Source organism: Moschus berezovskii, chromosome 5, assembly GCF_049115385.1.
Source record: "Moschus berezovskii isolate FMDL1 chromosome 5, NW_MosBer_1.0, whole genome shotgun sequence".
NCBI classification, from domain to species: Eukaryota; Metazoa; Chordata; class Mammalia; order Artiodactyla; family Moschidae; genus Moschus; species Moschus berezovskii.
In genome coordinates this window covers 68,611,619-68,638,047 of record NC_142464.1, presented here as the reverse complement: position 1 = coordinate 68,638,047, position 26,429 = coordinate 68,611,619, and the positions used below count along the sequence as shown (strand labels likewise).

General features: G+C 41.4%; 1 protein-coding gene across 5 annotated transcripts in view; it reads left to right on the top strand.

Moving 5' to 3' along the window:
* RBM47 (RNA binding motif protein 47) overlaps positions 1-26,429 on the top strand; it is a 177,237-nt gene that overhangs the window by 4,258 nt on the left and 146,550 nt on the right. The window contains exon 1 of one of the 5 annotated variants that reach the window (XM_055434456.2): positions 14,658-23,628. The exons of the other annotated variants lie outside the window; for them this stretch is intronic. The gene's annotated coding sequence lies outside the window, so the exon portion shown is untranslated. Of the gene's footprint in view, positions 1-14,657; positions 23,629-26,429 lie in introns of those variants that run through there. 5 annotated transcript variants of the gene reach the window in all.

The following is a 26,429-nucleotide window of genomic DNA, read 5'->3' as shown; positions in this document are numbered from 1 at the left end:
TTGTTCAACTGCCACCTCAAGTTGTTAGAAACCTCATACTGGGATTTAGGGGGAAATGGCACCCTGCCACTTGTTGTGTGTGGTCCTGAATCATCTTGTCAGTAAAAGATTCCTGAAGTGGTCTGAGCTTGCGTTCTGATGGTTTCTGCCTCTTTATAGTTGCATCTCCTTATGCTCTGTCAGCATCTGTATGGGGAGAGGACTCAGAGGGAAAGGATATTTTTCCCTTCAAATCAGTGTACCCCCCTCTTTCCAAAACCTCTCTTTTTACCCTGAGAAGTGGGTGAGGAAGGAATTTTCCAGCGGAAGTAGAAGGGTACAGTGTCTGGAGGAATAAATGGCAAAGAAACAAGTGAACTCCAAACCCCTAAAATAATGTGGGATTTAATGCCCTCCAACTATTGCAGGAGTTTGAGTGTACTCTGGGAGTTGGTGATGGACAGGGGGGCCTGGCGTGCTGTGATTCATGGGGTCGCGGAGAGTCGGACACGACTGAGCGACTGAACTGAACTGAACTGAACTATTGCAGGTGAACCGGCAACTTCAGGAATCTGAGGCTCACCCCCCACCCCCACTTTTGTAATTCAAATGCCCCTAGTGCACTGCAATAGATGGCTCATTTGAATGAGTTCAAGATGTTGTCTCTAGGTACAGCCCAAAGTAAACTGATTACAAAAGGCACAGGCCCCTTCAACCACACTCCATTCTGGCTTTCATCTACCTTCTGCAGTGGTTTAAAGGACACCTGAAAAGAAAAAACAAAAACCCACAGATTAGTTTATGTAACTTAGGTATATAATATGAGCATTCTTTTTCACTGTGAATATGGAGATTTTGTCATCTTAGGCAGTTAATTTATGCAGAAGTGATTTGTGGGAGTGTTTAGATATAAACAGTTTATACATCTGTAAAATACAAAACAACAAAACTGAGACTTTAATATAAATGCTTGATTGTAGTTTATAGTTTCTCTTTTTGGTAAACCCTACCAGGTTTTAAAGAGTGGGATCATTTTAGAAATCAAAAGAACAATCTCTACCTTTCTGAAGGCTGCCTAAGAGAGATGACACCAGAAGACAAAATGCTGGTATAACCCTGAAAATGCTTTGTGATTTTGAGGAAATATCAGTCCTTTGGTCTCATCTGATTCCTGGCAGTGCAAAATGTTGCTTATATATTACAGCCATTTACATTAGTCAAGAAAACAATCGCTGGCCTCAAATCATGATATTTGTCTTTGGGAATATTATGTTTGTAGCTCTTGAGAACATAACGTCCCAGTGCCAAGACCATAGTTGGTGGGTGTATGTTGATGAAAGGGGATTTGCTGACAGTATTTGCTTCCTGATTGTGCTTTGCTTTGGCTAATAGTCAGTTTTGGTCATATTCCTTGAGTTTCCATACTGGGGGAAAAAACCAACTGGATTGTAGAAGCAATGGATAATCCACACGTGGATGAGCAAGGGTTAATTATACATACCGATGGGCAATGGGTGGATGTACAATGAATGTGGGGCATTGTGTAGCTGAAACAGAAACAAGACACCTCTACCTGACCAAGGAAATGCCAACCTATAAAAATTATAATGAAAAGTATTTACCTTTCAGAGCATTGAGTCTTCACTCAATCATTTTTGTAAAGCATTACATATCATGCCAAAAGAAAACAAAAGAAGTACTTAGTAAAGTGAGGAAGATTTTTTTCAGGTGTTAATTTTCTTAGATCAGTTTGATTGCCATTCTGAAAATGTGTATTTGGGCCTTTTGAGGTCAGGTAAAATATTCATATGTCCGAAAGTGGGGTTCCATGTCCATGATGATGATAACACTGTGCCTTTTGAAAAGACGGCTTAAATAATATTTCTCTTTGTTTGCTGTCATTTATTTTCAAAAATAATAACATGGTTCTCGGTACACCAAGCCCTTGCCAAGATTAGGCCCATCTTCTTAGTAGCTGTCTCAAGACAAAGTTGCCTTTGTGTAACTACAACTGGGAGAATTTGGTGACACAGAAAACTCAGTGGGGCACTGCAGCTTATTATTAACAGAAGGTTCAATGGCCTGATGGGTTTTTTTGTTGTTATTGTTGTTGTTTTTATTCTTCCAGCTAATAATCATGATATATTTCTATGTGCAGATGATCTTACTGTTTTCCCAGGGAAGAATGCAGTGGTTGAGAATTTACCTTGGAATTTAGTTAGATTATAAAAGGCAAAAGCTGCAGCATGATGATGCAGAGATCTCAGCTCCGTGGGCTAGTTTGTTCTTAGGGTGTGTGCTCAGTTGCTTCAGTCGTGTCCGACTCTTTGCGACCCTATGGACCATAGCCCACCAGGATCCTTTGTCCATGGGATACTCCAGGCAAGAATACTGGAGTGGGTTGCCACGCCCTCCTCCAGGGGATCTTCCCAATCTAGGGATCCAACTCAGGTCTCCCTCATTGCAGGCAGATTCTTTACCGTCTGAACCAAATTTCGTCACATATGGAGAGAAAGAAGGAGTGGTTAGCCTGCATGAAAATGACAGTCTGTGGGGAAAGGATGACCATTCACATTAAATTCAAACTCCATGGAGAAGTGGCTAAGAATATAGTCTGCTGCTGCTGAGTCGTTTCAGTCCTGTCCGACTCTGTGCGACCCCATAGACAGCAGCCCACCAGGCTCTGCCGTCCCTGGGATTCTCCAGGCAAGAACACTGGAGTGAGCAAGAATACAGTCTGCTGCTGCTGCTGCTGAGTCACTTCAGTCGTGTCCGACTCTGTGTGACCCCATAGACGGAAGCCCACCAGGCTCCCCCGTCCCTGGGATTCTCCAGGCAAGAACACTGGAGTGGGTTCCCATTTCCTTCTCCAATGTGTGAAAGTGAAAAGTCAAAGTGAAGTCGCTCAGTCGTGTCCGACCCTTAGCAACCCCACGGACTGCAGTCTACCAGGCTCCTGCATCCATTGGATTTTCTAGGCATAGTACTAGAGTGGCTTGCCATTGCCTTCTCCGAGAATACAGTCTAACTTGGTTCAAATCCTAGCTTGGCCACTTACGGACTACCTGATTTCTCCATAACTCAGTTTCCTCAGCTGTAAAATGCCTGTCTCACAGAGTTGTTATGAGGATTAAATTAATCAATCTATTGTATAAAGAGGGCTCAAAACAGTAGGTGGCATGCAGTCAGTTTGATATGATACGTTGTTCACTTGTTATATATCATTTTAGGATGCCTTTCTGTGTTTGAATTCTTCTCATCTCACTACCCTACTCCTTTTGTGACTTATTGTGGTGATGGTAATCTAGGATTCTCTTCTTAAGATCACTCCTTTTGACCAAATGCCATTGCCATTATAGGCAGGCACTATTTTTTGCAAGTTTCTTTTGGTCTTTGTAACTTAGTTGTAGAAAGAAACTAACTTAGAATCATTAACATACCTTTTTCTTTCCTCTCTATATATGATCATCAACTGTATGATGTTTTATTAGAAGCAAAAAGAATGATGCTATCATATCTGTTAAGTGAGAGACTGCCAGATGTTCTGCTGAAAACAGTATAGATCTGGAAATGGCTAATACAAAGTAGAAATACTCCATGTAAAAGACCTTAATACAACAAACTTAAGTAGTTCCTATTGTGACTTCTGCTGGTTAGTGTTAACTGGTCATATTCAAAATCAGAGTATGAGACTTTCTCAGAACTGCCAGTGTCCTATCTGTGCACCTCTCATGGCATTTTATATCATTTGATACTTTTTGTACATATACTGTTTTCCCCTGCCAAACAGACATTAAGTTCCTTGGAGGCAGGATTTGTGTCTAAATAATATTTGCATCCCTCAATGTCCCTAGTTTATAGTTCATTTCAGTCGCTCAGTTGTGTCCGACTCTCCGCGACCCCATGAATCACAGCACGCCAGGCCTCCCTGTCCATCACCAACTCCCGGAGTTCACTCAGTTAAGTGCTCAATAAATAAGACTTTGCCCAAATTTATTACCATCTAAAATGACAGCTTTTTTCTTTTTCATTTCATGGGCATGTATCTATGCATCACATTTATTTGGATGACCTCTATTTTTCCACAAGCATTTTAGCAAAAATTGTTGGATAGAGAAAATATGATGGAGAAGTAGTGAACTCAGAAAGCAACCGGAATGGAAGCTTTATCTACAGCCAAGCTTCTGAAAGCATGTCTGGATGGGGAAGGGAGGGGCTGAACTGTGGCACTGCTTAGGTGCCCATCACATTGGCAAACATTTAAATGTTTATACCTCTTTTTTTCTGCTCTTTAACAGCCTTTAGAAGGCTCAGACTTGTTACCAGGTAACAATGAGAAGGGGAAAATGTATTTTCTCAAATTAGAAGGAATTTATTAGATAATTATCAGGGAAAAGTGCATTTTCTCAAAATTAGGGAGAGTGAACAGAGATCCACCGAGGAGGAACACTATCAAGGGAGTGCACAGATCTGTGAGCCCGGGTGGTTGGTGTTTCTGGTTCGGCTGTTGGTGTACTCTCAGCTAAGAGGAAAGAGGGTAAGTGGTGAAGAGTTGTGTTCAGAGAATTGCCTCCAGTGAAATCCTACTTGCAGGGCAAAGGGAATCCAATAGCAAGCTAGCTGGTGCAAACAATAGTTTGTCCCAGGTACCTCCTTTACTCTTTGCCCTATATTGTGGGTTCCAGGATCCACCTCAAGTTATTTGTGGATTTGTCAGTGAGTAAGCAGAAACTACTAAGGAGCCCTGGAATTTGTGCCTTGTATCTGCAGTGGCTCCATAGTCACAGTCACTCCCAGTGGCTGAGACCAACCCTGGGAAGGCAGGAATCTTTGAATATTCGCCCAGCACACTTCCCAGAGTGGGACCTAGGAGTCACTCCCCCAGTGGGAAGTGTATGAGCCATACATACCCTGAATCAAATGGTGACACCCATGTTCTCACACATCCTACTAAGGTGTGAAGGGTCTTGTCCTTTTCCCATCGGCTAAAGTTAATCGATGAAATTGTCAGTGGAATGGCAGAATCTGCTTTTCTCTTCTCCCTGCTTCCACCTTTGCCCTGATCCCATACGCTTGGTATTTGACACAGTATCCAGAGTGACTCATAAAACAGTCAGATCATGTTATTTCCCTGCTGAAAACTTTCCAGAGCTTCTCCATCTCCCTCAAAAGCCAATGAGGCACTGTATTTCTAGTCCTGTTACCTCTTTTTCTTTTGGCCACATCGCAGAGCATGTGGGATCTTCTTTCCCTGACCAGGGACTGAACCCGTGCCCCTTGCATTGGAAGCATGGAGTCTTAACCACTGGAATGTCAGGAAAGTCTGCATTATCTCTTAAATCTCATCTATCAGTCACCCCATTATCGCTTTCCTTTAGCCACAGCTTCATGCTTCCATGGCCTTTGCACTCACTACTCTCTCTCCCCGAACTGTCTTCCCCAAATACATCCAAGCTCCACTTTTCCACCTCCTCCAAGTCTTTATTCTTCCCCCCTTTGTGGAAGGGCATCAATTCCTCCTTCCTGTGGGGCACTCTCTCTCCCTATCCTGCGCTATTTTTAATACTATACTTTTTAGCGTATTTTATGATTGTGTGTCTTATTGTCTGTCTGTTCCCTACTAGAACATCTGTGTCATTTGTTGATGTTTGTCAAGCATCTTAGAGCAGAGTCTGCCACAGAGTGTGTGCGTGCTCAGTTGCACCTGACTCTTTGCAACCCCATGGACTGAAGCCCGTCAGGTTCCTCTGGCCATGGGAGTATCCAGGCGAGAATACTAGAGTGGGTTGCCATTTCCTCCTCAGGAGATCTTCCTGACCCAGGGATTGAACCCTTGTCTCCTGCATCTCCTGCATTGGTAGGTGGATTCTTTGCCACTGAGCCACCTGGGAAGCCCCTGATGCAGAGTAGGTAATCCATAAATATTTATCAAATTAGTGAATAAAACACAGACTCTTACACAGCACAGGTACAACTGAAAGTGTAGTACTTACTTGTGTGTTCTACTCAAAATATAACTAGAAGCACATCTTTCTGAATAAGCATGATTTTTTTCCTCAGACCTCTCCTATTAAGCTACTATATCTTCTCTGGTTTCTCTGGTTTCATTATTTTCTGTGCCACCACGAGCCCTTGATGGAGGCCAGTGACTAAGTAACAAGCAAGGCAGAGCGAAGTGTGGGAATGGCGCAATCATTTCAGCACTTTGGTTTCCAAATCAAAGCTTAGTCTTTGGCAATCTTTTTGTGATTTCCATCTAAATCATACAGTTCTGTTTTGAACCAGTCTTGTGAATTGCGTGCCCTGCAGATAATTACACTTAACTAACTCATGTTACTATATTGTTTATCACTTTCTCTATTGTCATTTAATTATAATTAATGATTACTCTGAAAGTAACTGTCAAGACAACTTGCACTTTTTTTTTTTAGCTGTCAATTCAGACCTTTGAGATTTTGCCCAATGTCAACTGTGGCTCCAGGATTCCATCTCAATTCTTTTCTCAATTGCAGAGCTCAGTTAACTATTTCCCCTTGACCTGGCATGAAGTGAGTGCTAGTGTCATTGTCTGAGTTGTTAATATCTCTCCAGAACCTTTTACAAAACTCTGGTCTTGCATTTACTGAGTGGCACAACACTCTCCCATCTGCCATACTGGTTTGCTAGTCCCTGCCTTTTTCCCTCCCTCGGCACGATTTTCCTTGGTTAAATAAAACTGCATTTCTTGGTGCTTGGAGGTGCAGCTTCCTCTGTGTGTCCTCCTGTTAGTTTTAGATCTATAACTCTGTAAAGAACTTCCCCAGTGGCTGGTGGGGATCCTGTGGCTACTGGGTTTAGGGACCCTAGAAGGGTTTTTTGTTGTTGTTGTTGTTGTGCCACGCGGCATGTGGGAGCTTAGTTTCTTGATCAGGGACTGAACCCATGTCCCTTGAACTGGAAGCTCAGAGTCTTATCTGCTGGATCACCAGCTTAAGTCCCTAGAAGTGGTCTTGAAGGTGAGTGTACACTCCAGGAAGGTTCTTTGCAGTTAAAAAACAGGCATTCCTTGGTGGTCTAGTGGTTAGGGGCCTGGTGCTTCTACTGCAGGGGGCCTGGGTTCCATCCCTAATCAGGGAACTAAGGTCCCACAAGCTGCGTGGCACAACCAAAAACAAACAAACAAAAAGTAGTATATAAATTCTGCTGAAGGTACTTGAAGATCGTGGATTTAGTTATTTTTGACTGTTGTTGATCATGGCTTGTGGCTGATTTACAATTATCCGGATATTTTTCATTTCTAAGTTGATTTGGAAACTGTCACCATAATTGATAGTAATATGGACAATTCAAGAAATTTTTAAAAACCCTGAATATACCTAATAATCATCTAATATTTCTAGTACTTTCTGCAAATCATTTTATTGCTTATCATATGTACCGAATGGGACATTAAGAATGAGTAGCATGTAAATGTTCAGTTAGATCTGTGTTTAAGAATATACTAGGCCTCCCTGGTGGCTCAGATGGTAAAGATTCTGCCTGCAATGCAGGAGACCTGGGTTTGATCCCTGGGTTGGGAAGATCCCCTGGAGAAGGGAATGGCTGCTCTCTTCAGTATTCTTGCCTGGAGAAATTCATGGACAGAGGAGCCTAGCTGGTTACAGTCCGTGTGGTCACAAAGAGTTGGACACGACTGAGCAACTTTTTCTTTTTAAAAAACAATATACTATGTAGGTAGAGCTGGTGGTAATTCTTTATGAATTAGAAAATTTTATCAAAATATAGACCTAGTTAATAGGTATACTTGAAAAAAAAAGATGAACATGAAATACTTGGCAGGCAGATTCTTTACCACTGAGCCATCAGGGAAGCTGAATGTGGATTAAATGGGTTTAAAGCAGACTTTGAAAAAACCTCTTTTCCTTATGTAGACACAGACTCAGCTGTTATTTATTGAGTAGCTGCTATGTGCCAGATGCCGGGTACTAGGTATGCAGCAGAGAACAACAGTTTTCTGTTCTCATGGCGCTTTCTTTAGGGGTGGAGATGGGATTCAGTACTCTGAAAAAACTGAGAGGTACTGGACAATAGAACACTTAGCCAGAGTGGCCTGAGAAGGCTCCCCCTGGGATGTGGTGTGGTGCTGAAGGTATAGCATTTATGCAGTTCCTAAGACTGGAAGAAACTGGGCATGCTGAAGGACTTAAAGGAGGCCAATGTTGCCCCAGTGCTGGGAACAAGGAGCAGGGAGGCACAAGGTAAGGCTGTGGGACTAACTGAGTCCTGGATCATGTAGGCCCTTCAACCACAGAATAGTTTGTTACCCTGTTTCAATGGAAAGCCATGAAAAAAGGATTTGCTTGTTAAATAATAACTCTTAGGTAAAGACTGAATTGGAGGGAGGATGTCATGGCAGACAAATAAGATTCCTTTTTTGAAGGTGGCAGTGAAAGTGGAGTCATGCTGGTCAACTGGGTGCCATTTCTTCTGTGTGCTCTCCTGCCTTTTTTTATAGCCTCAGTTCAGCTGGGGTAGGGGTTTCACCAGTGACTTGAAGAAATAGCAAGACTTAGTGATGGCCTAGATGTAGGGGTGAGGGAAAGAATGAGGATTCTAGCTAAAGTTACTGGGTTCCATATGAGGGACTGAAGGAGAACAGGTTCAAGGGGAACTGGGGAAACCAGGAGCTCAGTTTGGGGAATGTTTACTGAGATGCCTGTTAAACACCCCAGGGAGATGTTTCCCTTTTGTATCCAGCACTTCTAGCAAGAGTGAGAGGCATTTATTTCAGGCAACTATTTTGGATTTCATTATTTCTTTTTATCACTGTGTCCAAATTAGCAAATATAGATAAAGTGTGTAACCTCTATATCACACATGACTAAACAGTATTCTAACAATAAATGAGCCATCCACAGTGTATAAGACACTGTAATGTGGGCATGGGTTAGGGTGGGTTAATGTTGAAAAATTTTGAGTATAGTTTCAGCCATTAAGAATTGTCTAATTCAAGTTAATCCTATATATATTTAATATTTCAGTATTATATGTTTGATATTTGTATTATATATTTAACATATTGATATGCTGCTGCTGCTACTGCTAAGTCACCTCAGTCGTGTCCGACTCTATGCGACCCTATGGACAGCAGCCTACCAGGCTCCTCTGTCCACGGGACGAGAATTCTCTAGGCAAGAATACTGGAGTGGGTTGCCATTTCCTCCTCCAATTGATATGCTGCTGCTGCTGCTAAGTCGCTTCAGTCGTGTCCAACTCTGTGAGACCCCATAGACGGCAGCCCACCAGGCTCCCCCATCCCTGGGATTCTCCAGGCAAGAACACTGGAGTGGCTTGCCATTTCCTTCTCCAATGTATGAAAGTGAAAAGTGAAAGTGAAGGCGCTCAGTCATGTCTGACTCTTAGCGACCCCATGGACTGCAGCCTACCAGGCCCCTCCGTCCATGGGATTTTCCAGGCAAGAGTACTGGAGTGGGGTGCCATTGCCTTCTCCGAATTGATATGCTACTATATTGTAAATATGAATATGCTAAGAATTAAATATTGTATTTAATATATTTAGTGTATAAGATATATTTAATATATATTGAATTTATATTAAATAGCATATTTAACATTGAAAAGTAAGTGTAGATCATGCATGAACAAAGACTCATTCCATATTATAAAAGATGAAAATATTACAACATGAAGTACAGTGGATTTCCTTGTGAGGTACAACCGCTTTTAGAGGCATGCAAATTCATGCTGTAAATATTGGCACATACAAATGGATCCATTTAGGACATGCAAATATATTTCTTGTCTCTTCCTTACCTAACTTGACAAAGGGTCGGTAGCACTTCTGCCTAGTAAGTGAGTGGAAACTGGAAGCCAACACGGACACACTTGAAACTACAGTGTGAAAGGCTGATTTGTATATATAGCAAATCCATTTTTTGAGCTTCTAGAGCAAGCGCTTGGGATCGATGACAAATAAGACATGAGGCTTTGGAGCTTGGAGGGCTGGAAGCTATCTGTACCACCACTGCAAGCACTCCTCCCCTACCAGTGGTTATTCTAAAAATAAGAAGATTGAGCTTATATTTCCAAATTTGTAGAAATAAAACACTATGTTGTCTGAGGCAATAGAAAACTCTAGTCCAAAAAAGTAATGTTTTAGAAAGTCATAAACCATTACATTTGGGTGGAGGTAGGAGAGGAGGTTACAATGGTTAATGTTTTGCAATCACAGCTATAGAAACTGTCCACAGCTGCAGCTTTTCATTCTGGTTTGTCAACACCAGTGGTGCCCATGAGGTGTAATAAAATTTATTGTTGCTTAATTGGGCCAAACGGTGTGGTTTTTGGTTTTGCATAAGATGGGTCACTGCTCAAAAGGATATGTAGTATCTGAAGATTTCACATTTACTTCAGTTTTGTTTTTAATAAGGAAAATACTTTGATGACAAATTATATATGTGTGTACCTACAGTAATCAGTGTTAGAAAAGGAGAGTCTTATGCTTGAGTAATTGCTTAACAGCTATCTGTAACTAAATATTTGAAGTTGAAAGTTAAAAACAAAATAATAATGGCTAACACTAATAGCTGACATTAAGGAACGCCTACTGTAATGCCAGGCTTGACTTTATTTAATCAGCAGAATCAACTGTAAGAATTAGGTCCTACTATTATCCTCATCTGGGCTTCCCTGGTGGCTCAGATGGTATAGAATCTACCTGCAGTGCAGGAAATCTGGGTTCAGTCCCTGGGTTGGGAAGATTCCCTAGAGGAGGACATGGCAACCCACTCCAATAATCTTGGCTGGAGAATCCCATGGATAGAGGAGCCTGGTAAGCTACAGTCCACGGGGTCACAAAGAGTTGGATATGACTGCGTGACTAAGCACACATACATTATCCTCATCTAGCAAATATGGAAATGAAGGACTAACAGATCAAGCAGTGTGCTCAAAGTAAGTAGTGGTTAGGAATTAGATTCTCTTAAGGCTTCCTGAAGGAAGTTGGGTTTGGGAAAAATCCCTGGACCAGGACCAGTCTTCTTACCAAGATCAGCCCTTGGTTAATAGATTAGGGACTTTGGACTTGGCATTTTATTTTATTGGCTTTCAACTTCCTTGCCTTTAAAATTGGATAGAAGGCAGGGGAGATTTGAGACATGTTTTGCACAGTGCCAAATTTCTCTAAGCTTTTTTACTTTCATGGTTCAAATCTATAAAAGGTTGCTATTCATAGGATTTCTAAAGAGAAGATCAAGAAGGTGGGAGTAAATGAGGATTGGGGGGTAGGGATTGTTTAGAAGGGCAGTCACCCTGACATTAAGTCACAGAAAGAAAACAGCTAGGTTATATGGCCTATACCACAAATCTTACAAAGTTCTTACAGGCTTGATTCTCCATTTCTGAATCTCATTTGAGGGATTGAATATTACTGATATATTTCCCTGGTAGCTCAACTGGTAAAGAATCCACCTGCAATGCAGGTGACTCCAGTTCGATTCCTAGGTCAGGAAGATCCTCTGGAGAAGGAATAGGCTACCTACTCCAGTATTCTTGGGCTCCTGGTGGCTCAGACGGTAAAGAATCCGCTTGTAATGAGGGAGACCTGGGTTCAGTCCCTGGTTTGGGAAGATCCTCTGGAGGAGGGCATGGCAACCCACTACAGTATTCTTGCCTGGAGAATCCCCATGGACAGAGGAGCCTGGCAGTCTACAGTCCATAGGGTCACAAAGAGTCGGACACAGCTGAGCAACCAAGTGTGCAAGGTGGTTCTGAACCAGTGGTTTTCCACTGCAGGAGATTGTTGTCCAGGGGACATTTGGCAAATGTCTGGAGACATTATTGGTTGTCACAGTCTGGGAGGGGTGGAACACTACTGGTATCTCTGGAAGAGGCCAAGGATGCTTCTAAACATCCTGAAGCACACAGGAGAGCCCCTTACAATAAAGAATTATCTGACCCAAAAGTCAGTAGTGCCAAGATTTGGAAACCCTGTTCTAGGTGAGTCTTTGCTCTCCACAACCACTACAGTCTGTACAACCAATAGTGTTCTTGCCTTTATTATTTTTTTTTTAATTTTTATGTATTTATTTTTATGGCTATGCTGGGTCTATGTTGCTGTGCAAGGGCTTTCCCTAGTTACGGCTGGTGAGGGCTCCTCTGGTGCAGTGTGCTGGGTTCTCCATGCAGTGGCTTCTCCTGCTGCAGAGCACGGGCTCTAGGCTCCCAGGCTTCAGTGGTTGTGGCTCTCAGGCTCTAGAGCTTGGTGCCAGGAGTTGTGGTGCATGAGTCGCCCCGAGGCCTGTGGGATTCTCTCAGACCAGGGATCAAACCTGTGTCCCCTGTATTGGCAGGCAGATTCTTTACCATTGGACCACCAGGGAAGTTCCTTCATGTATTTTGCTGACATTTTCCTCTGAAGAAACTTTTTGGTCAGTATGTGATGTCCTATAGATTTAGGGGAAAAGGATAAATGCATTTAGGTTTATAGTTGTTCCTGGCCGAAGGAAGCTTAGTTTTTAACTAGTTTCCATAAGGAGTTAATTACAATCAATGAACACTTTTTTGGGTTATGCTCGGTCAGGTCATTTAAGGTCCCAAAAGCTCTACAAGTACCCTGTTAGATCAGGGCCTTTGTTCCTGCCTCTAGCAGACTTCATAGGATATATTTTATATAGTGTAACCCGTGAATTTCTAGTTACACTCTTTGAATGTCAGATTCAAACCCCAGACACCATTATCCAACACTTCACACATTATGGATTCATGATCAGTGATTTCTCTCAAATTCCAGGGACCTTGTCTCCATTTCCCTCCTTTTACCCCTAAGATCAACTGGCTCAAACATTGCCTTCTCCAGGGGATCTTCCTGACCCACGGATCAAACCCAGGTCTCATTGCAGGCAGATTCTTTACCATCTGGGCCACCAGGTAAGCCCCTACAATTTACTATGTTGTGTTAAAGAAGTGCTTACTTTTCTTCCCTCTAAAGCTAACTTTCAGGCTTCTCAAGGTAGTGGATTTACCTGCACGTGGCTCTCTTGACCCTTCATGCTTTTGATATGAGTCCTTTTCTTTTTCAGTCTTCATCTTTCTGTTCTGAAGAGGCTTGTGTCCTATCAGTTCAGTTCAGTTCAATGTCTCAGTCATGTCCGACTCTTGCACGCCAGGCCTCCCTGTCCATCAAACTCATGTTTACTCAAACTCATGTCCATTGAGTCGGTGATGCCATCCAACCGTCTCATCCTCTGTCATCCCCTTCTCCTCTCACCTTCGATCTTTCCCAGCATCAGGGTCCTTCCAAATGAGTCAGTTCTTCACATCAGGCGGCCAAGTATTGGAATTTCAGCTTCAGCATCAGTCCTTCTAATGAATATTTAGGACTGATTTCCTTTAGGTTGGACTGGTTGGATCTCCTTGCAGTCCAAGGGACTCTCAAGAGTCTTCTCCAACACCACAGTTCAAAAGCATCAATTCTTCAGCGCTCAGCTTTCTTTATAGTCTGTCTCTCACATCCATACATGACTACTGGGAAAACCATAACTTTGACTAGACAGACCTTAGTTGGTAAAGTAAATCTTTTTAATACACTGTCTAGGTTGGTCATAACTTTTCTTCCAAGGAACAAGCATCTTTTAATTTCATAGCTGCAGTCACAATCTGCAGTGATTTTGGAGCCCCCCAAAATAAAGTATCTCACTGTTTCCATTGTTTTGCCATCTATATGCCATGAAGTGATGTGACCGGATGCCATGATCTTAGTTTTCTGAATGCTTGATTATTTTCATTGTTCCTCTTGTGGCACTGGAGATGTAGATATGTACATCTATGATATTTTTGTTATGATGGAAAGTTGTCCCAGTTAACCTAAGATGATCTGTGGTTTTGCCCAAGAATCAAATAGCACTTTCAAGTTTGCTTCCAAAACTCTTCTTCATAATTCTGTGTGATTTGTTGGCCTGTCTAGTAGTAATAACTTAAGCCATTTACTCATGGAGTAAACGGTTCTGTATCAGGCATTAGAGATACAAACTGGATAAGAAATACTCTCAATACTCTCAGTTCTTACTTATTTGTTTGTGCTGGATCTTAGTTGTTGCATTTGGGATCGTTCAGTCTTCATTGTGGTGTTCAGGATCTTTTAGCTGCAGCATGTGGGATCTAGTTCCCTGACCAGGGATCAAATCTGGTTCCCCCACTTTTGTGACAGAGGTATTTATTTATTCATTCATTGATTCACTGAAAACCATTTGTTTCGTCTACATTTATTGTGTCTATTACATTTGTGTCTAATGCATTTATCTTCTAGAAATAAAAACAGGTATGATTTAAAGGAGCTTGTAGGCTAGTACAGACAGACTGACAACATTAAAAATGAGTGCTGTGAAATCTTCTAGATGCTGTTAGGGATCAGTAGCATCAGTTTAACCTGAGGAGGCGTATGTGGAGAAGAGTGAACCTTAGGAAACTCCTCATAAAGATGAGACCTTTAATATACTTAACATTTACATAGCATGTGTTAAGTGCTTGGTCCTGTCCTAAGCACTTTACAAAGATGAACTCATTTAATTCACATAAAAACACTAGGAGGTACATACAATTATTATCTCCATTTTACAGACTGGAAGACCGAGCTTCAGAGAGATCCAGTAACATGGCTACGGTTACATTGCTTGGTAAGGGCAGAACCAGATTTCAAAGCCATGCAGTTTGGCTCTGGAATTAGCTGTGATTCCTTTGTTTTGTTTTAGTTTATTTATTTTTAATTGAAGAATAATTGCTTTACAATATTGTGTTGGTATATGCCATACTTCAACATGAAGTAGCCACAGGTATACATATGTCCCCTCCCTCTGAACCTTCCTCCCACTTCCCACCCCATCCCACCCCTCTAGGTGGATATGATTCTTGAGTCTTGAAAGAGGCTCAGAGATATGAAAAACAGGTAGTTGCCAGTTAGAGGGGGAACCCCTAACCCCAGAAAGAGATGAGGTAGGAAGAAACTTTGGGAATAGAACTTTATCGCATAGGCAAAACATGTAGTTTATAGAAAGTAAATACAAATGGAAACTGAAAAAAAAGGAAAAATCACCTGGGTTCCTACTTGTTAAGTTTTTTGTACCTTTGAATAACATGCTTGTGCTTTTTCGCATAGTTGTCCTTGAACCGTAAATGAAAGTCTGTGTTACTTTCCTTCAAGTTAGCTCACTTAATCCTTGCACTGCCCCTGAAATATTCGGGGTCTCCATTTTACAGAGGTGGACACTGAGGCTCACGTGGAACAGTTCACATGGAACTCACAGTCTAACTCAGGCCTTCTAAATTGATGTTCTGAATTTTTTTTTCTATTTCACACCTACCTTCTGAAACAAAGGTGGGTATACGAAGAGGCATGGAAATGTATCCAACCACTGCAGATAGTTCACATGTTTCATGTCATCTTGTTTTTCCAAATCAGCGATGACAGCAGGATTAGCAGACTAACTCTAAGGAATGTTCATGTAAGACACTCTACTTCATTCACCAGTGTCCTGCTTGCAGCATGTCTGCTACTTGTGTTTACTTCATAACATGCATTCACCCAGAGTGTGGCTTCCTTGCCAGGATCTTAGAATTGTACCTGCTTTACTAACAATGGCTTTGGCAGGTCAGTGATTGTCAGAATAGAGATTGTCATTGCTCCAACAATCTCTAAGTTCAGGATTTGCATGTTTGCTGGGCACAAACAAGCCTAGTTGACAGGAGAGAAAAAGAAATCCAAGTCTAAGCTTGTTTCAGTCTCGATGGCAAAAGAAAGGGCTTTTTATGCTGTTTTGTACACAGTCTTAATACTCAACAGGGGTTGGGCCCCCGCATTGGTTGGTCACTGGGTTGGTACTTTAGAGCCTGGGCACTTGGGGACATTAAGTATTCTCCGAGTCTGCTCTTCCCACAAATAGTAAGGTTCTACTTACTCCATCAGCAGGCATAGACTGGAGCAACTAGTGGGTACTGGTCATTCTGATAAATTCAGAGTTGTAGATGAATCACCTACCCTCCCTGCCTTTTAGGCTGCTTACACTCCGGTGGGGATAGCTGATGTCTCCCAGTTCAGTTCAGTCACTCAGTTGTGTCCGACTCTTTGCAACCCCATGGATTGCAGCATGCCAGGCCTCCCTGTCCATCACCAACTCCCAGAGCTTGCTCAAACTCATGTCCATTGAGTTGGTGGTGCCATCCAACCGTCTCATCCTCTGTGGTCCCCTTCTCCTCCTGCCTTCAGTCTTTCCCAGCATCAGGGTCTTTTCCAAGACCTCTCCCAACTCACTATGATATAACAGGCCACACAGTCTGGACAAGAGTTCCAGAGGAGGGGGTGCTCAGGAAGGAATAGGGTCTTTTACCTGGATTTTTAAAAAAATATTTTCTTTTTATTTATTTATTTGCCTGCACTGGGTCTTAGCTGTAGCAGGCGGGATCTTTAGTTGTGGCATGCAAACTCCCAATTGTGGCATATGGGATCTAGTTTGCTGATCATGGATGGAACCCAGGCCCCATTGGGAATCTTAGCCACTGGACCACCAGGCAGATACCTTAGCTGAATTTTGTAGTTGTTTTTGGAGATGTGATTCACATACCATAAATGTCACCATTTTTTTAAAAAGTTTTTTTTTAACGCTGACCATTTTAAAAGTCTATTGAATTTGTCACAACATTGTGTTTTTTAATATATATTTTGGTTTTTTGGCCATGAAGCATGTAAACTCTTAGCTCCTTGCCCAGGATCAAACCTATACAGGGGTGTACTGGAAGGCAAAGTCTCTACCACGGATTGCCAGGGAAGTCCCTAAATGTCACCATTTTTAAAGTGTTAGATTCAGTGGTTTTTTGTATTTCACAAAGTTGTGCAATCTAATCCCACCATCTAATTCCAGAACATTCTCATTATCCAAAAAAGAAACCCTGTGCCTCTCAAGTAGTCACTCCTCATTTCCCTTCCCCCCCCACACTGTCAACCACTAATCTACTTTCTGTTTCCATGTATTTGCCTGTTCTGGAGTTCATATAAACAGAATAATATAATACGTTACCTTTGTGTCTGGCTTGTTTCACTTAGCCTGTATGTTTTCAAGGCTCATCTATGTTGTAGCATATATCAATGTTTCATTCCTTTTTATAACTGAAAATATTCCATTGTCTGGATATACCATATTTTGTTTATCCATTCATCAGTTGATGGACATTTGGTTTCAGCTGGAGTTTGAATAAATGGGCAAGGGTTTGCAAGACATAAAAAGGAGGGTGTATTTTATGGCAGATAAAACCCATCATATAAATGAACACATATGTTTGTACTATAGTACCTGTTGAATGCCAGGCACATTTCATGTCCTCATTACAACCCAGTGAGGTGGCAAATAAAGCAGAAAGACAGTTTGCCCAGGTTACCAGCCTGCTACCAGCCAGGTTACCAGGTGGAGAGCTGGAGACCAAATCCAGGCAGCCAGGCTTCGGAGTTCACTGCTCAACCACGTACATATGCTGTGAAGCCAGGGTCGTGGGACAAGACAAGCCTGTTCTGAAGAACTATCTGTAGCAAGAGGGATGCAGGAGAGTGAGATAAATGAGGCCAGAGATTGAGTACCCTGTACTCAACAACTGTCTTTGTGAAAGACACATCTGACTGCGTCATTCCCCTATTTTAAAACTTCCCCTAGTTCTATGTTAGTTTCCCAATGCCAGTCATTTCTTACCGCCTTTATAATTTTTCCCCTGTGTTTTACCTATATAAGTGTTTAATTTTTTCCTTAAATTATCTCACTTTTGTTTTGCTTAGGCACATTTATTTAAAGTGAAACTTAATCTCCCTACATTAACTGGAAAACTAATATTTTTCTAATGCACGTTTAAATTCGCCAAACCTTTAGATTGAAGTGCCTTCACTTATTACCACCTAAAAGCAGCTTGCTCATCAGTAGGATGTGTCATATTTATTGAGAAATTGAGGCTTGCAGGGTAAGGTTTGGACACTGTATGGGCGCTTCAAAACCCTGCTCCAGTCTGTGCTCCAGCCCCATATGTGGCTTGTCACAGCAGTACCCCATGGAGTTGCCACATCAAACATGCTTCCCTTCTCCTGGGACTCATGCGTTTTTATTACAATTTGTTGTTCTTTTGACTGTCTTTCCTCTTCTCTCTCCAGTCTTTCTTATCACCAGCTCATAAAATTCCTCCCTTCTTAAGTCTTCTCATATCCTCTGGGTTCTCCAGAACTTGGCTCTAAGATGTCTTACTTTGCTGTTACTTTTTTAGTGTGTCCCTTGAGGTGCTTCAAGGCTGGGAACTTTACTTGTTAAATGAGTAAATGATTGATGAAGGCCAAAGAGGAAAGACCTTGATTGTGACAGTGTTATGAATGACATTTCCAAATCACAGAATGTTTTGAAACAAACATGATCGATTCTGTTTTTAACCAAACGAAGTGGGGTTTGTTGTATGAGATCAAATGAAAGAGTAAGATCCTGGAAGCAGGGAGAGGAGATATAAAATAAGCACTGATTAAAACGCCAGGTGCCTAAAAGAGGACCCACTAAACCTGAAAGTAGACATACTTTATGAGTCAGCAGTTTCACTCCCAGGTGTGTTCCCAACAGAAATCTGTTACATATGTTCACCAAAAGATAAGTTTCACAATGCCCTTAGAAGCATCCTTAAATATATCCCCAAACTGGAAGCAACCGAGATATCCATCAGTAGTGGAATGAATTTAAAAACTATGGTATATTCATTCAATAGAATACTTTATACAGTGAGAATGAGCGACTATTACTGCATGTAAAAATGAGTTCACAGTTCACAAACCTAATTTTTGGTGAAAGAACCCTGGCTTAATAAAATATATGATTCCCTTTTACCTAAAGTTCAAAAAGAGACATATCTATGGAATTAGAAGTCAGGATAGCTGTCAAATTGGCTGAATGATGACTAGAAAGGGATGTAAGAGGGACCTCCAGGGTGCTGGTGACACGTGTCCGGTTTGTGAAATTCATTGAGAAATACTCTTTTAATCTGTGTATTTTCTGTACATATGAAATGCTTCAATGAAATTTATATTTTAAAACATACAAAGAAAATAAAAGCAATTAACAAAAAGGAGTTTTAATTTTAAAAATAATTTTATTTATTTTCTGCTGTGTTGGGTTTTCATTGATGCACGGGCTTTTCTGTAGTTGCAAAGAGTGGGGACTACTCTTCATTGCAGTGTGCGGGCTTATTGCAGTAGCTTCTCTTGTTGCAGAGCACAGGCTCTACCACGTGGGCTTTGGTAGCTGTGGTGTGTGGGCTCACTAGTTGTGGTTCCTGGGCTCTAGAACACAGGTTCAGTAGTTGTGGCGCACAGGCTTAGTTGCTCTGAGGCATGTGGGATCTTCCCAGACCAGGGATCGAACTTGTGTCTCCTGCATTGGCAGGCTGATTCTTTATCTCTGAGCCACCAAGGAAACCCCTAAAAAGAATTTTTTTAATTAAAACGTCTTGTTCCAGAAAGAAATAAACACCAAACTATGAAAATTAAGAAGAGAAACTAATGGTGAATCTAAGATCCTGAGCTGCTTCTCTCAGTTTTCATTTGGCTTCATTGTCTTGGAATTTATTACCTGCCATGATTTTGCTGTAGAAGTAATAACTACTAAGAAAAAGGCATTTTGTTTTACAGCATATGAACCATATGGAGTCATTATTCTATTTCATCTTTAGAACATCTCTATGAGGATTCATTATTATCCCCATTCTCCAGATGAGGAAGCTGAGGCCCAAAGAGATTTCTTAATGTGCCCCAAGTCACTGGACTAGTAAGTGCCTGAACTGAAACTATTCCTCTAAGTCCTGTCCATGACTCAGGGCCATCTGGGAATGGCAGTTGTACTTGAACTTTGAGTCTCCAGGAATAGAGAGGAACAGAGGAAGCTGGCACTAAGGGAGGGAGAACGGTGTGCCATCTACAAGATAAATCCACAATGGAGCTTTGTAACTCTGTGTGTCAAGTCAACCAACAAGTAAAGCAAAACTTTTTTGACACGTGAGTTAAATTAATTGTTCTTTTCTGCCGAAATAATTAAGGGCTTACGTACAAATTAAATGACCTCAAGCTAATAGAAAGAGAATGCCATTGACTTGATTGAGTTGTAATTGAAAATGTTTTTGGCTGCTTCCAGTTAGCTTTCAGCAAGCAAAATTGTCCATGGGTGGACATCTAGCATTTTTCAGCTGGACAGGACCACAGGGGCTTTCTGGTTTGACATTCCATCCAATGTAGGAATGCTTTTGCAGCATTAGTGATAATCATGCTCTGATAACATGTGCACTGAGAACATACGAGGGACCAGGTGCTTATTACAGCTGCCAGAGTTGCTGTTGTTAATATTCCTATTTTACCGATAAGCAAGTAGACTGCGAGAGGTTAAGCAGTTTTCTCTAGAACACAGAGGTAATTATAGCCAAACAGATCCAGACACAGGTCTTTCTGACTCCAAACTTGCAGGGTTTTGTCGCCGTGCTTTCTGATTCTGTCCTGGCCTTGAATTCTTACAGTGGTGGGTGCATCATCATGATACCTCATCCATGAGATACTTCAGGCTAGGAACGGAGAGCCCTACTAGGAAGCCCTTATATTTAGCTAGAATCTTCCTTCTCTGTGCAGGAATGGAAAACTGAAAATGACGTAATAGGATAAGAGAATAAATTAGCCTAATTATAAAAAACCCTTTGATTTATAGCCTGTTTATAAAAACTTCCATCTATATAGGGCCTAGTTTTGCTCTCAAGAGTAATACTGCTTAAGATTCCTTGTTTTGGGTGAAAGTCACCTCTCCAGAATTTTTTTTTTTAAGTTAATCAATTAATTAACTTTTACCACACTGTGCAGCTTGTGGAATCTTGGTTCCCTGACCAGTGATCAAACCTGAGCCCTAGGCAGTGAAAGTGCAGAGTCCTAACCCCTGGACCACCAGAGAATTTGCTCTCCAGAAATTTTAAGTGAGGGGTTACATTAGTCTGTAGTTTTCAGAATGATGCAAGGGTTTCAATTATCTCTTCTTTTTTAATTAAAAAAATTATTGAAGGATAATTATAATATTGTGTTGGTTTCTGCCATAATCAACGTGGATCAGCCGTAGGTTCAATTATCTCTTGGTACATTAAACTACTATGATTTCCTAGTAGGTCAAGCAACCACCAATGAATACCTGTCATCTCTTGTGATTCAGGCCTTGCTCAGCAGGGAGATTCTTCATGTGGATATATACATCAAAAGGGACCTGTTGGTGATGATCAGTTTGTGGCTTGTCTGGTCCAAGAATCCAAGAAGGCTTCTCTCACATATCTGGCACCTTGGCAGGGATCATCTCAAACCTCTTCATAAGGTCTCTCCTACGGGGTAGTTGAACTTCTTCATGTCAGCCAGGCACTCCAAGGGTGAGTGTGCCCAGAGAGGACATTAGAGCTGCCAGTCTCTGCAGACCTGGGCCTGGAAGCTGGCACAGGGTCACTTTCAGGTCAAGGCAGGCATAGAGCCCACCCAAGTTCAAGTGGAGGAAAACACTCCACCATTCAGTGGGAGGGGTGTGACAAAGGCTCTGTGGTAATTTTTAATCTTCTGTACTAAGGATCAGCCGAACTTAATCCCCATTTCCCTGCGTTGGAGGTGGTACTTCCTGTTTGGGTTCTAAAGTCCTCCTGCTTTCTCTTTTTGGGGGTATCTGAACTTAAGGAATATCTTTTTCTAATAATTATTTTAGTTAATAGAGCACAATCTTTGTCAGTTCTAATTATTTGCTGAAGTGAAAGATGATGAGCTCATTGGTATCAGAGTCCTGTGAGGATAGATTCTCCTTCTGACTGACAGACAGAAGACATGATGATATGATACATTTGCAGGTAAAGTGTATATGAGTGGAGAACAGAAGGATGCTGGAGAGTGGGTAGAAAAAGAGTCTAGAAACCCCAAATCAAAAGGTTTTTATAAATAGTTTATTGCCTATCCTATTACATCATTTTCAGCTTTTCATTCCTGCAGAGCATTTTGTGATGTTTTGATTCTTTAAAACAGCATTTTAACAAGTTCTGTAATTTTGGTCAATGCTACCTGTTTTCCAGTATAAATTGAGGCAAAATTCAATGGTTATTCTGCTACTTATATTAGTGGAAGGAGTTAATTGAAATTATTTCTAATCTTTTGATCCCTGTCACACTACTCAGCTATGCAATAATACACAAAAGAATTTTCAGGAAGCAACTGTTGGGGACCTAGCATAGCTCCCTGCCTTAAAAATGTGCCATTTTGTGGAGTTGTATTAGCAATTTGTATACTAAATTGACCACAAGGTGCTGTTTTAGAAAACATAAAGTGCCTTAGGCAGAAGTAAAATCAAGATGTTTTAGATAAGAGATGTGAATTCATTGTTGCCAGATATCTAGTTCTTTGTGTTTGAGATCCTGAGGAAAATCTCATATAGCAGTTCAAAAATTGAAAAGTTTTTCATGGGTAAATGTTTGTTTGTTTGTTACTGATATAGTCATTAGTGCAAATAGAAATGAACTGGAGCATACTCAGTTTATGTGCCTTCGCTTTAACTTCTATTGAAATATTTCCGACCTACTGAAAAGTACAAGGAATGGTACTTTTCCAAATACCCCTGTGTCCACGGGCCAACATAAGGAACAAAAGATGAGAAAACTGAAGCCCCTTGCAAACTGCACCCAATCCCAATCCCCTTCTTCCCTTCACAGGAGGGGTCCCACCCAAAATGTAGGGATTATCACTCCCTGGCATGGCTTCTTGCCTTTACTGTTATACATATGGTATAAACCCATATATAACCTGTTGGCTTACTTAATGGTTGGGGAAAAAAATCAAAAGAAGAATAATCTTTTGTGACACCTGAAAATCATATGAAGTTCAAATTTCAGTTCCATAAATAAAGTTTTATTGGCATACAGTATAAAAACATACTGTCCCTGGTTGTGTTTGTGTGACTTGGCAGCTCTGAGTAGCTGGAACGGAAACTGTATGGCCTGCAATGCCTAAAATATTTACTATTTGATCCTTGCAAAAAAATATTTGCTGACCCCTTGTCCAGCACACACACACATAAACACAGAGTATATAATTTGGCTAGAGAAAGATTGATGAAAGCAGGCTGAAGTGGACAAAAAGCTTTTTTTTTTTTAAAAAAAAATTTATTTGGCTGCACCGGGTTTTAGTTGCAGCTTGTGGAATCCAGTTCCCTGACTAGGGCACCCTCTTAGCCCCTGGATCACCAGGGAATTCCCTCTCTGGTTTCTTGACCAGAGCAGTGATTGACCATTCCCCTCCCCTCCCCCCTTCTCTGGATGATTACATTTTGTTCCTCTGCTCTAAGCTTCTTTTCCTCTTATGCTTGCTTTCCCCACCCCCATGCCTACAAAACCAACAATTTCTGTTTGTCCTGTGACAGAAAGAACAGCTCCAAGGATAGTCACCTCCTCCCTCCAGAAAGTTCTCGGCTTAGCAGTGTGCTAACTGTCTCAATTGCCACATTGAGTTCCCTTGGACTTGCCTTGTCTTCTTTCTCCTAGAGTTCTGGCTTATTGTACCCTAAGAGATTATGTCCACACCAGCTGCAGAGACAGGCAGAGGTAAGCAAAGAGTAATTGAACAAATGCCCTTTTAAACATGAATTTATAAAAAGTTGATGAGGAATTTCAGTTCCTTTTGCAAAAATAATGATACCTCTTCCTTGATTTTTAACAATGGATCTTTTCCTTTCCTAAGCCAGAATTAAACATATATTTGTTCCAGCTTGATGATTTCCTCTTCTAATAATAGGTGAATAATAGATGGTGCTGTGCACTCCAGGGGTGCCCATGGCAAGTTTCATGGACTTTGAAGCCAGGTAGCCTGTTATTGGGGAGACTCTGGAGTTCCCTTAGGATAGAAGAGAGGAATAGCAATCTGGGGTGTCTGCCACAAAAGTTAGAATACAGAGAGCAATGATACAGTCTGAAGGAGCTTTTAAGTAAGTGAAATAAAAACTGAACAATAGAAAATGATAAATACTACAGGGTAAATACAAAGTAAAATATGATAAAGACTGTAAGAGAGGTACAGAAAAGTTACTGGATTGGAAGGGATGGAGGGATGATTTCCTTCTGGGGACAATCGGAAGGACTTCCTAAAGGAGGTGGCAGGGGAAAACAAGGGTTTGGATCAATGGAATTTAGAGCAAGAATTTTCTAGGCCATGGGGACAGCATGAAGAAAGGCACTGAGGCAGAGATATTAGGTGGCAAATAGGTAACAGGTCAGTCTGACCTTCTATGAAGGGAAATCGAGAGATGAGAAGGGAAATGAGGGAGTGTGTCTGGTGAGGCAAGGTCTTGAATGCCAGGCAGAGGAGTTTGGTAGCCATGACAGTTTATCTACTCCTGTTTGAAATAGGAGTGCCTGTAGAATGATTAGAGTCTGAGCTCTGGCTTCTGTTCTAGAAGACTGCTGTACCGCAAGGCCTTGACTTCTCCTGTCTTGGTCCATTGTCACTCCATGCAGTTTTGCTCTCTTGTACGGAAGATGTTAAAGACACTGGAAAGTGCTGTTTCACAGAATGCCTCCAAAAGAGCCAATCTGAGCAGATTGCGTAAGGGCCCCCATCGCTCCATTATCATTTCAAATCAGGAGAAATAACCCTGACTGTAGTGGAATTTGCTGTCCTTTGTGTTCCTCACTTTTCCACAGTTCTGGTCAGAAAAGAGGCCAGAGTGGAAATTTTCATGTTTAAAGTGGGTGGAAGCGGGGAGGAGAGAAAAATATGAGACTTTTCTGAACTCTTCCCTTGGATCGGTAGGGACATACATTTATGAGGGTTACAGATACCTCTGAAGTGGTCTTCCACGGGTCTCTCTTTTAGTATAGTAGTCAGGTATAATTCAAGGGTTCCATCTATGAAGGTGGTTTATTGAATACAAAGATTAAATAGTGTTTTTATAATAATGTGTATCCTAAATAGTTTCCATTGATACTAAAAGGGATGGGGAGGTTAGTAAACTGAATTAAGGTTCAAAATGTCATTTCAGTGAGGAGAGGAAGGGGCAACGATTCTCAGGTGTGTACAGCTTGAGTCCTGGGTCAGTCTCACTCTGGGCCCAAAGCCTGGGAATCTGCATTTTGATATATACCTGAAATGAAAGAGTTTTAAAAATGTTTTTATTACGGTAAAGTATAATAATATAAAATTTATAATTTTAACCATCCACTCTGGAAATTTTTCATCTCCCCAAACTGAAACTTATTAAACAATAATTTTCCCAGTTTCCCTTCCCCAGCCCCTAGCAACCACAATTTCACTTTACTATGAATTTGACTGGTTATATAACTCAAAAGTAGAATCACATGTGACCTTTTTGTGACTGGCGTTATTTCACCTAGTGTAGTGTCCTCAAGGTTCATTTGTAACGTGTCAGAATTTCATTCCTTTTTAAGACTGAATAATATTTAATAATATGTGTAGTCCCGCATTTTGTTTATCCACTCATCTTGATGAATCTTTTTATCACTCTTTTGGCTGTTGTGAATAATGCTGCTATGAATACTGATGTGCAAGTACCTCTCTGAGTCCTTGCTTTTAGTTCCTTTGAGACTATACCTCGGAGTAGAATTGCTGGCTCATGTAATAATTCTGTTTGATTTTCTGAGGAACCACCATGCTATTTTTAACAGTGACAATGTAATGTAACCATCATTTCTATTTACTTCCAAAACACATTTTCATCACCTCCAAAGGAGACACTATATCCATTTAAGAAATCACTGTCCACCTCACCTTCCCCTACCCCTTGTGTGTGTGTTAGTCGCTCTATCAGGGGGTCTTCCCGAACAAGGGATAGAACCTGGGTCTCCTGCACTGCAGGCAGATGCTTTACCATCTGAGCTACTAGGGAGGCCCCTACCTATCTGCTCTGTCTCTATGGATTGATTTATTCTGGATATTTCATATTAATGGACTCATGCAATATGTGGCCTTTTGTGTCTGGCTTTTTTCACTTAACATCATGTATTTGAGGTCCATCTATGTTTTGACATATAATGAAGACATCCTTCTTTTTCAGGTTTAGATAGTATTTTAGTGTATGGCCAGAATACTGTTTGTTTGCTCGTCTGTTGATGGACATTTGAGTCGTTTCCACCCTTGGATGTTGCTTTTTAAGATAGCCGCAGCCAAGTGGTGTGCATCAAGTGTGAGGCAGTGTGTCCTCAGCTTGGACACAGGGGCCCTTGCTCCAGGAGGAGGGGCCTCTCCCAGGACCAAATAGTCACCCTACACAAGAGGTGGCAGATGGGCAGTTCACAGGAAAATGAAGCTCGCAAGGTGTGTTGTGTTTCTGTTTATTCTTCCATGTACTGTTGTCCTGCCCCGTCTTTACATGTTGAATCAGTTGCACACA